This window comes from Enhydra lutris, unplaced genomic scaffold (genome assembly GCF_002288905.1).
Source record: "Enhydra lutris kenyoni isolate GAN:26980312 unplaced genomic scaffold, ASM228890v2 scaffoldscaffold7, whole genome shotgun sequence".
Lineage (NCBI taxonomy): Eukaryota > Metazoa > Chordata > Mammalia > Carnivora > Mustelidae > Enhydra > Enhydra lutris.
The window spans coordinates 20,012,198-20,025,143 of NW_019154091.1; positions in this window are offsets into that span (position 1 = coordinate 20,012,198).

Sequence of the window (12,946 nt, forward strand, 5' to 3'; positions counted from 1 at the left end):
TATAAAGTAAGAGTTTGGTGTAAGAGTTCCTTTTGGTATTTACAAACATTCTCCTAAGTGGAAGCACGTAGCCTGTTGGTGTCAAGTCTTGAAAGATGTTGCAAACTGAGCAGTGTCACAGCAAGAAGTAAGCTTTTCAGATTCTGTGGGACCGTATTATGGAAGAATGTTGTCACTGAACATTAGCGGTGTTGTCTCCCTTGGTACCTTTGTGAGCTGAGGGAAAAGACTGGGATACTGCTTCTCCTGCCTCCTTGAAATCACTACAAAGTGAGAAGGGCTACTTTATCATCATTAGAAACAAAAGGACCCTATAATAATATTTGTACAATGTTGTATAATGAAGTTTTCTAAATGGTAGCAGATGCTGGATTAAGGTTTTAGGGAGCTCTGGCGCTCTGCTGTTCACTTTGCATTTTTAAAAAAGTGCACTAGGAGACGCTGAGGAAACAGCTTACTAAAGAAGAGGAGCTCTTTATTATGTAGAAAAACGTGACTTAGGAATTTGTAGTACATTATATTGCCTTTAAAAGGAGCCAACTTAAAAAGCCTAAATGTGGCTAATCAGTAAAGAGAATACATTGTGAAACAGTAACATTTTTCAATTAATTGCTGTTACAGCTTGTGTTTTTCTTTTACTTCTAGACGCTTTATCAGGATACGACAAGGGAGGCACTTTATCAGGATAGGATAGTACAAGGGAAGTGATCTAGTCCTTTTGGGAGGTGAGTAAAAATTAGTTGAGTTCATTTTAAAAATGTTGAAAAAAAATTTTGAGCAGCTGCTGTTATATGCAAGGTCCATGTTAAGGAATTAGTCTTAGAAAAGAACTTCCTCCAAGCAACTTAAAAGAGCAGTAAATGCCAAATAATATCGTAGGATGAAAGTAATCTGTTACAATCAGGTAAAAAAAAAAAAAAAAAAAGTTCAGACTTCACTAGGGAGTCACACACACAATTTCTTAAAGGGCACATTCAAGGGTCCTACTTCCAAGATTTGGATAGCATCAGTGGGTGCAGTAACATGTTTTAAACAACTCATGATTCTGTTGTAGTTGGTCCTCAGGACACATTTCAAGAAGTACTGGGTAAGGTTCTCAGTTGTCTGAGAAATTTCATGTGGTTGAAGACATTAAGGATAGTTTCATGGGTGAGATGGCCATGTGGGAAAAGCCTTTAAAGTTGAGAAGTGAAGAGTGTGAGGAAAAGACAAAGGGAAGAAAGCCTGGGACATATTTAAAAGTTTATTTAAAAGTCTTAAAAATAGCTCCATGTATGTTGTTATGTTTGGGGGCTAATAACACTGTCTATCCATTGCTGATGTTTTCTTCCGTGTTAGGGTGAGGGGCAACCTCACCCTAACACTCATGGTCTCTTTGCCATTCTTAATGTTTCTGCCCAGGAAAGTCGTGACTTAGCTAAATGATAATTTGGGGAGAACACCTGGACTGCCTGCATAGTCATATACTCTTGATGACTATACTTACACCGAAATTGTAAAGAATAGTCTGTATTGATGAAGGGTAGGAAGGAGATGGGCACAGAGGCAGAATAGGGAAAAGGCCCACGTTTAGGAGAATGTAACATCCAAAACCAATTTGTGCTGCCTGGGTGAGCACATCAAGAGATAACATGAGAATGAAACAAGGGAACATGGTATACAAGTGCAGAAGCCTTGGGTGGTTAGATCTTGTGGTTTTCGAGCTCAGACTTTAACATATACACAGGGAGTGTTGATCTTGGCAGTTTGTAGGCGCTTAGACTGGGCCGTTAATTTGATTTTTATAATATTCAGTAGGCTTTTAGTTGTTGCCATTTTGGCAAGATACTTTAAGCCTTAAGGCCCATGGGATTTTGATCGGAAGTTCAGTGTAGCTTCAATCTACAGAAAATTGGTTATTTCTACAGAGGCAGTGTGCAATATTGAGCCTCCAGAAGTGTATAGGACTCAACAAAGAAGCAGGAGGGGAATGGGAGTGGTGGAGACACACAGGCTTCGGCAAAGGCACAGAACGTGGGAGTGGGCTCACCCATAGCCTGACCTCCTGGATGGCCTCAGCTGATGCCAGCCAAGAGGAGGCTCCGTGAGCTGCTCTGGATTTGCTGGTAGTAAAGGCATTGGTGAGTGCAAGCAGCAGGGGAGGCTCCTGCAGCTTGACCTTGAGCTGTATTTACTATAATGTATGAGCATCATCAAGGGCCTCAGCAGAGGCTGCAGTGACACTAGAAAGCAATGTCGTTAGGATTTAGTGATAGAAAAAATATAGCTGTGCTATACCTTGACTGTATCAATATTTGCTGGTTTTAAACTTCAAGGCAGAAGATGTGTTTGCAATACAGATTTCTGTATCCTCATGACTTACTTTATAACTGAAAGTTTGTACCTTTGGACTCCATTCATCTTCCCCCACCTGCCACTTGATTTAGTATAGTTTATAGATGAATTTTATTTTAAAAATGACAAAGGCATCCACTGTTACTGTGTCTACTGAAAATAAAGCCATTAAAGCAGCTTCATTACATAGTATTTGATCTTCCCAGGTAACAGAAGCAATAGCTCTGACTGAAGCCTGTACTGTAATAAGAGACAGAAAATAAAATGATAGTAGATATTGCTTTTAGAATCGTTACGGACATTGGGGAGGGTATGTGCTATGGTGAATACTGTGAAATGTGAAAGCCTGATGATTCACAGACCTGTAACGCTGGAGCAAATAATATATTATATGTTAATAAAAAAAAAGAAAAAAATATACATATATTTTATATATGTATATATTTATATGTATATATTTTATATATGTATATATGTATATATATTTTTATTTATTTATATTTATATAAATATATAAATAATATTTATTTTATTTATATATTATTTATACATATTTATATGTATATATTTTATATATGTATATAATACATTATATGTTAATAAAAAAAGAAATGCTATAAAATCTGAAGTATTTATGACTTCTGATTTCTGAAGGATTTATGAATGCTGAGAAAGATATTGATGACTTAGTGGAAGCTTTTCAAAACTCACGAGGAAACAGTGGTTGTGAAAGGAGAAGTGCATAGGCAGACCAAAAGCTGATGGCAATGCCCTCACAGAGCTACATGCTAAATGAGCAGCTTCTACCATCCCAGTTCTATGAGAGGCCTCTAAGTCGAGGTCTCTCCCCACTAAACCTCCAAACAGATCATTTTCTCATGTAAGCTGGCTATAGTTGACTTGCAGAAGCTAGATCAACCTTCTGAAAGACAAAATTGACCATCAGAGAGATGGAGGCCAGAAATCCGAAATCAGGGTGTTGAAGGGTCATACGTCCTGTGAAGGTGCTAGAGAAGGATCTGTTCCATGTCTCTCTTCTGGCTCCAGTGGTTCCTTGGCTTATGGCAGTATAACTACAATCTTCATATGCTGTGTGCGTGTGTGTGTGTGTGTGTGTCTGAGTCCAAATGTCCCTTTTTTATAAGGATACTGATTATATTGTGTTAGGCTTCACCCCAATTATTTCATTTTTACCATGATTACCTCTATAAAGACCCTATCTCCAAATAAGGCCACGCTCTGAGGTCCTGGGAGTTAGAACTTCAATGTGTCTTTTTGGGGGGACACAATTCAACCCATAACACATATCATCATGAAAATGCCATATGAAATTTCTGGGACACCATTTCTGTTGCTTCTGTGTGTTCATGTGTCATTGTGCAAACAAACCACCAACCCACATCAGTGGATTTCCACTCACATGATTTCTTAAAATGAGGCCAAGTCAAAAAAGTCTGTAGCAGACTGTTTCAAAAAGCAGTCTGAACCAAAGGTGACAATTGGTTTGAAGCTCATGCCTGAGATTGCCAAATAAGACAGCACAATGATTTTTTTTTAAACTTTTCTCTTTTTGTACTTATTGTTCTGGTATTCTTCTGGTGATGTAACCCAAATATTTAACCCAAATAACCCAAACAGTTTGTTTTCTGTCAGCATAGTTGAGTTTAACCATGTTCAGTTCTTGGTATATTCAAAATACATGGTTATAATTAGCCTGTGCATTTCCAGTAGCTTTAAATACAAAAATGTTTGTGTCTATGAGAACTTCCCTTTTTACACACAGGAAGTCTCCATGCTACTATGGAATTATCCTTGTAATTCCTAGTTATTACACACTGGCATCGGTGAGTGCTGTGGTCCCCAATGGTCATATCTTCATGAGGTTTGTAAAAGCCTTTCTGTGATTCTCTGTAGAGGCCAGTTTACTTAGTCATAATCCACACAGGTCATGGGGGGTGAGTGGGGACAGCCTTTGTGATACCTCAATTTCCAGGGCTAAAAGCAATAGAGAATGATCACCACTAACCTACTTTCCAGTGTGCATCACTTTTAATAATGTTCGGGAGATGAAAGATAATGTAAAAATGACAGGGAAATAACACAAAGTATCATTAGTCCAGAGTTTCTTAAGGGTTGATTTCTTTGTATTTTCTTCCTCCCTATATTGCATTTGTGCAGCTAGAGCTTATGAGATGTTGCCTGTTAACTGATTATGCTTATAATTTATCCTATCTTACTGTCAATTTGGCAGAGTGTACAAGGTCCACTAGAGATGGTGAAGCAGTATTCCATCGGTCAAAAAAAGTTCATCATTGGTTGGTTCAACTTCTACTTGTGGTTGTGTTTATACTAATGCGGTTCCATCATACAGGGTTCAGAATATTGTTATCTCAATAGGCCAGTTCTGTCACTGAACCTGTGATACACAGACATACTCAAATGATGAGTCTGTCCAAAATAAGCCAAATACTTTATGGTCAAACCTTCTCCCCTGGGATGGAAAAATAACCATAAGAAGAGACTGATGAACTGTGGCCTCTTGGGCACACCACATACAAAGCAGAGACAGCCAAATGCCATAATCCTAAATTGGTGAAATCACATATATAGCAGAAGTGCTTAGCTGGTATAATCCTAAAATGGGCATCATACAAACACTCCCAATTATCCTAGTGCTTACTTAACCCCGATATAGTCATCCAATGGACATCACTGACACATCTTGTTTTTCTAATATGGAACAAAGAGAGTTCACTGTCTCGTCAATATAGAAGACGTAGTCCATTTCTCCTTTCCCAGACTTTTTTATGAGAGCCTACTGTATTTGGTCTGCTATTATTTATATATAATTTTATTATTATACTTTATTATATATTATCTAATATACATATATATAATATTAATATAACAGAAATAGAGAATCTTGTAGAAGGAACTGGCTTGGGTTGAAAAATGTTGAGTTTGTTCAATTTACATTTGAGTAGACCTCAATTTATCTGTTCACCACAGTGAAGAAAGTCAAGTGGATCTTTAATACCATCCACTTCCTCTTGACATCCTTAGGTTGAAGAAGTCTTTTGGAAATTCTGCTTCAGTTAATTACCATGGCAGGAGGTTTAGAAGGTTACTTTTGTGTTTTAAGTGTAGATTAAAATCTGAATTCATTTTAAAACATTAGCATATTTGTGTGACTTGCATTTTGTGCTTGCATATTGAGAAGAGTAATTTGGATTTCTATTGTTCCAATCTATGTATAATTTGGCATAGTATCAAATCTATCATCTTAAATTGTAAATATTCAGAATAATTCTTTCCCTTAGTAAAAACTGAAAAACTGCTAAAATTCATCCATTACATCCTAACCCCCATTTCCAAACAAATTTACTTTTTTGTATGCCTTATTGACAGATTAATTTTAAAAACCTTGGTTTTTAAAGTAAGCTTTCAGTTTGGGGCTTGAACTCTTGAACCGAGATCAGGAGTTGCATGCTCAACTGACTGAGCCAGCCAGGTGCCCCCTAAAAATCTAACTTTTAATCAGAGACGAGAGGTTACAATTTACAACAACCCATGTTTAGCCCTTTAAAAAATTTTTTGAGATGTATTCTGCATCATGAATTACCACAATTTATAATTCTCAACATTTATATATTCTTCACAGGGTATATACTCTGTCATCAATTCTAAAGTCTTATCCACATTCTTTGATTTTCTAGGAATATTTTTACATTAGTGTAGTAGTGTAGTGTATTAGGCCCAATAAGTGAGCCATCCATGTGAGTCATGAGGACAACTCTTCAGTGCACATAGAGTTTGTAGCAATAATGGAATATGTATTATTCTAGAAACCAGAAAATGCTAATTTGGTGTGAAAGGAAAGAACTGTTCTTTACTATTAATTGAAATATTTCATGAGCTTGCAGTTTTTTTACTATCCCAGGAATAGCTAAAACAGGGAAACATTAATGATTAATGGAGAGTGTAAAAGGGACAAATATGCTTGAATTATTAACTTACACATTTACAATTTGACTAAGAATGGAGTCTATATTTAAAGTTGTGTTTACAGATTATTATTGTTTTGCCACTTTCAAAAAAGTTATTAAAGAATATGAGAGTAGTTTAAATGTTCTACCTTGGGACACACTGCAGATGACAAATTCGGAGCTTGGCTCCTGATACTGCTTCAGGATGAGACACTGAAATAGTAATAAATACTACTTCTATGCCTTTCTAAAAATGGCTCAATTGACTGCACTCAGTACACTTATTTCACCTAGATTTCATCAAAACAGAATTCTAAATATAATTTAGAAATGAGAACATATGAAGTAGAATACTATGTAGATATACATATATCATATGTAAGATATTCAAGGTCACACAACAATTTGGTTTCTAAGCTTAAACAAAAACTCGATTTCCTAACATTCCCCCCAAGCTGCTATGTGAATAACTCTAGAAATTCCATCTGTGAAATTTCAATCAAGACAGATGTATTTAAGCCCTTTGAAAACTTGGCTTGCTATGTAATTCCACATTTCAGACTGATTATTATATAGTCATTCACAGTGGTCTTTTTTTTTTTTTCTGACAGTACATGCTGGCACAGCATTTGGCATCCTTTGCAGTAACCATGACACATACACTTTCAAATAAATGAACATCTCAGTCTTAATGGACTCATCTGGGTTGACCAATATGATCTCCACGGAATACAAAGTTGGGCTTCAGCTAGCAACATTGAAAGCAGTAAGCTTTCCTAGTTCCCTCTCCCTCTTAAATTCACCTTCCTGTTTACAGGTGTCCATCTAACATGCCATGTTTGAGATTTTGGAATCAGTGAAAAGGAAAGGAGGGATGGGAAAAGCATTTAAAACCAATGTTTTATGGAGATTAATCACATTTCTCCTATTTACAAGCTGGGTGACTGCGAATTGGCTTAGCATCTCTGTGCCCCGATTTACCTATCTGTAAAATGAGCATGATAATATAAGTTCTTATTTTCCAAAACCCTTGGGTCCAAGAGTGTTTCAGATTCAGAGTGTTTTGAATTTTAAATATGTAATTCAGCACAAACACCACATATTGACATAACAGTCACAGCAGGGTCTCAAGCAGCATATTAAAATATTAAAATTGCTGCAGTAAAATGAATATTCAAACTAAGAGATGATTCAGGAATATAAATAGCCTCAAATCAATTCAAGTCAAATCTTTGCCTGTGTGAAAAAACAAATAAACAAACAAAATCCCAAAGTTTTCTGGACCTGCCATTAAAACTGTAGGTAAAAAATCAGTGACTTGAAATAATATATGCATAATAGGGTAACTGAAGTGGATGAGTAAATCATTTCACACTTTTTAAAGATGAAAAGCCATTAGAAAAAAGTGTATATGTAGTCAATATAAAGCACTTGCTATTACCCATAATTGCAATTATCTGACTCTGTAGTATTTTAGATATGAATCACTTATATTCTGTATCAGTAATATTTAATAATAATTTTTACATTGTTGAATTGAAAATCATACCTGATTGTTTTTGTGTCACAGGATATAAGCACATGCAATTAATAATGGCAATGATAGCCATTAAGAAACCATAAAAAGTCCTCAAGTGATCCTTGAGTGCTGGATCTCTCACAGATAAAACTTAAATTAATATTTGAATATTATTCTACTAATATCTGAATTGCTAATATTTGAATTGTTTTCACCCTTATTTCTTTGCCCATGAAAACTTTTGACACTTTTGTTCCTTAAAAAATGAGATTGTAGGGCACCTGGGTGGCTCAGTGGGTTAAGCTGCTGCCTTTGGCTCAGGTCATGATCTCAGGGTCCTGGGATCGAGTCCCGCATCGGGCTCTCTGCTTGGCCTTCTTCCTTCTCTCTCTCTCTCTCAGCCTGCCTCTCTGCCTACTTGTGGTCTCTCTCTCTCAAAAAAATAAATAAAATCTAAAAAAAAAAAAATGAGATTGTAAGCATAGGATATGAATTAAATTTTATCTTCTTCCAAACCTAACTGCAGAGACTCAAGTAGGCTAATGCTAACACCACTTACAAGGTAAAAATGTAATGTCACCTGAAGTCCATATTTAAATGTAGACTTCTAAAAAAATTTGTATAGCCATATAAGCTAAAAGCTCAGACATTTTAGACTTTTAGAACTACTTTACTAAATGTTAAACATATTATTTTTCCCTCTCATAACATTATTACCAGGTATTTTCATGTGAAATATAGGTTGGTATTTTGAGGTGAATTAATAGCAAATTAGTAATTTGAAGTCATGAAAGATAGGAATGTTAGAGAAACAGATAGATATTAAGATACTATTCATCTGACACATATGTAAGATGTAAATATAATTACTGTTATTATAATTAACTGGCAGTGTGCTAAGAAATTTACAAATATTATCTCATTTAATCCCAATGAACTGTATGATTCCATCCAACCCTATGATTGGCTAAATATCATAATATGATGATGATAAAAATAGTAATATTAATGTTTCCCAATGTTATACTAAGACTTCTTCACACATTATCTCCTTTAATCTCCTTAGCAACCCCCTGATAAATATTATTATTGTTGCCATTTTCGATTGAGGAAATTATCATTCTTTGTGATATAACCTCTTTACCATAACTGATAAATTAATTGGTATGCAAGCAGGCTTCAAACATTTTATATATAGAATAGTATTTACCCAAATTAAATTCCTCAAAGTTTGTTCTTTGTGTAGAAAATTTTCAAAATTAGTACCCCAGTTGGTTCAAGCATCTTGTTTCTAAATAGGGAATGATATTCATTACTTACTTAAGGAAAGTTTTCATTTTAAGCCAGTGACTCATTTTATAATCACAAAAATGAAAAATAAAAGATATTAAAAAATGATCAACTAGTATGTGTTTCTTTAACTAGTAGTTAAAGAATAGCTATATTTGCTTGTCTTTTCTTATCTCCCAGTATCAAATGTACACATAAACCTGTTCTCTCAGCTATTTGGTGGCCAACAAATTTATGTACAGTATTTAGTATTTCGCTAAAGAAAAAGCTGAATAGCAATACATTTAAAAATGTTTATGTATATGAACATTATATTTTTATAAATATTAGAGTTAGATGAAAGTGAAGATTTTTAACAAAGAGAAATTATGTAGAATTATGAACTATTAATGCTTGGGTATACATCTTCCTAGTATAGTGTTTTGTATTTCCCTTACCATATTACAAACATATTTTTACATCATTAGTCTGATAAGTCAGTATTCTAATGGTTTATAGTTGAATATATTTTATTACAATGTTGAAACATCCTAATCTGTTAATTGGGTTACTGACTTTTAGATTATGACTATCCTAGAATAAAAAATAATGTAATGAAGTGTGTACATTTAAATTTTTTAAAGATTTATTTATTTATTTGAGAGAAAGAGAGAGAACCAGCAGGAGGGAGAGAGGGAGAGAGAAACTTAAGCAGACTCCATGCTGAGCCTAGAGCCCAAAGCAGGGCTCAGTCTCACCACCCTAAGACTGGGACCTGAGCTGAAACCAAGAGTCAGATGCTTAACTGACGAGCCACCCAGGTGCCCTGTGTATTTAAATCTTAAGACAGTTTTTGGATAAGTTTTCTTTATAGATTTCTGTCTTATATAAAATATCCATATAGAAATTAATACCACATTTCATGTTAAATTATTTGGCAAATTTTGACATTAACTATAATCATAAATATATATCAGATGGAGAATGCAAAGTATTCCTTTTTGAGCTTTTAAAAAAAAATCCCTTGGCTCAAACTAAATAATCAATTTTAGTGGAAAGAAAATGTAGAAAAGTAGTATTGTATATCTTTCAGTTCTGCAAAAGAAAGAAGATAGGATTATTCTCCCCAAAGCCTTCTTATGTAGGTTTATTGAAAGATGGAAGTTCTTTATTTAAAAAAAAAATTGATTTATTTATTTCAGAGAGAGAGAGAGAGAGAGAGAGAGCACGAGTGGCATGGAGGGCCATAGGCAGAGAGAGAACCAGACTCCCTGATGAGCAGGAAGCCTGATGTGGAACTCGATCCCAGAAACCTGGGATCATGATCTGAGTCAGAGGCAGCCGCTTAACTGACTGAGCCACCCAGGTGCCCCCAAAAGATGAAAGTTCTTAATCATATTACTACAGAGGTATAATATTTCCCACCATTTTTTAAAAGAGAGGACATTTTACTTTCCCAATTAATTTGAAAATAGTAGTTCATTCAAATGGGAGATAGGGGAAAAAAACTACTTCATGGAATTGGCTTTACGCTTCAAAAAAACACGAAGCAAAGTTATAACCACATTCCTTTCCAATAATATCCCGATATATTGCAGTGGGCCTCTAGAAACTTTCAGTTCTCTAGAAGATTCTATTTTACCCAGACTTTCAGAAAGAAAATATGCTTTTAGAAATTTTTTTTTTTTTTTTTTGTTTAAAGCAATTAACATTAGATTTTAAAACCATCTTTTGGAACTTCATGCTCTTTTAACTTTACGGGAACTTTAAGCCTTAACAACAACAACAACAAAAGAGAGGGAGAGAAAGACAGAGAAAGATTGACAGAGAGAAAGAGAGAATGGAAACCCAAACGGGTGGATTTAAGAATGTGGTTTTGATGGGCAGAGGTTATAGGGAAAGTGGGGACCTGGACTACATGTTTCTTAAGTCTGATTTTTTTCCCCTTGTGCACATGAAGAGCCATTAATAATGCAATGATTAACATCAGAATAATAGAAAAGTCCAGCTAGCCTCCTGACATTTAATAAATCCCTTTCTTGGAACACATGACATTTATTCTTTTTAATAGGTACTTCCTCTTTGAACCAAAGCTGCTAAAGTCTGTCTGGCCTGAAGAATCCCTCATGGAGTTTAGAAAAGAAAGGGAAAGAGTTTGTTTTTTTCACCTAGCTTGGTCATGTTTCACAAATGTCCTATTCTATAATGCTTCATGGAAGCTCAGGATCCCAAGATGGTTTTTTCCCCTTACAACTAAAGTGTTACCATGGTATCATGAGAGTTGTGTCTGGTCTACCTGGCATGCAGATTCTCCTTCAAAGGGTATGTCTTGTATTTTGGAGTTAAAGTAAATGAGTCAGGGAGATACTACTGAGTGGAGAAAAACAGGCTAAAGAAACTCAGGAATGGGGCATCATGTGCATCTTTTATCACTTTGTCCCACAGAAGGCTATTTCTTTATTGTATTTTATGCTAAAAAAACAAATTATCAGGGGTGCCTGGGTGACTCGGCCATTAAGCATCTGCCTTTGGCTCAGGTCATGATCCCAGGACCTGGGACCAGGAGCACATCAGGCTCCCTGCTCTGAGGGAAGCCTGCTTTTCCCTCTCCCCCCTCCCCCTGCTTGTGTTCCCTCTTTTGCTGTGTCTCTGTCAAATAAATAAATAAAATGTTTTTAAAAACCCCATATTATTATAAAATGATGTATTCAGATGACAAAGCCCAAAATAGATTAATTTAGCTTATATTTAATTTGCAGGCAATATAGCCAGCCACACATTATGTTAATAAATGTCACTACAACACAGCTAGGAGACCAATGGTCATGCTTGACCCTCACATTTTATAGTTGATGTAAAGTTTATATTATGTCATAGTTAATACAAAGTATATAGGCAATATAGCACGGGTGGAGGAACTATGGATATGTTTCACCCTGACACTCCATAGTTACTAAATGGTACTGTAGCTGAGCTAGAGAGACCTCTAGGTATGTTGGCCTGTCCACCTTGTGTAACATAGTTTAACATTTACTCAGGAATACCGACCAAAATAAATAAATCTATACATTTCCTGTTAAAGTTTATAATTTACAAGTCATTAATATAGATTAGCCTTTAATATAACACGTTTTAGTTTCTAAGATGAGAACATGTAATTTGCATATTCTAAAGTCACAGCATGAGACAGCTTAAACTCTGCAGCTGGATGTTTATAGCTGCTTTTTTCCTAATTCTCCTTGTGGTGCTGTAATTGGATGTGCTAACATATTAAAATTCACATCTTTTGTGCTGATGTTGTATTAATGCATTTTCTCAAGTTGAGCATTCAATTGCAACAGTGCAAATAATATGGAAATATAAAGGGCTCTGCTATCCCTGTTTTTTTCTTTTCCTATAGATTAAAGGAGGATGAACTCATTATGGTATAGAAGACCTTCCATGACCTAGTTCCTCCTTATTTCTCCAGCTCCCTCTCCTGATACTCTTCTGTATACATAATGTTTGTTATACCAAAATTCTTATCATTCATTAAGAATTGAACCATGATGCCACACTGGGTAGGGAGAATGTAGGAGAGAAAAGATAGTTTAAATGTATATTTAGTAGGACTTGGTATTTAAGTAATTAAAAGTGGGATGTGATAGACAAAGGATAATCTTGGGGGACTTCCAAATTTGTATTTGTGTCATGTGGTGAATTAAGTCCTAAGGGGAGAGGGTCTAAAAACTTGGAAATGTTACCATACACAGGGTTCTGCTTGATCCCCTATAGTTTCCCTATACCTTGCCCCCCCTCCCTGTGTAAACTAGTTTCTTTATGAATCTCTTCTCTACTT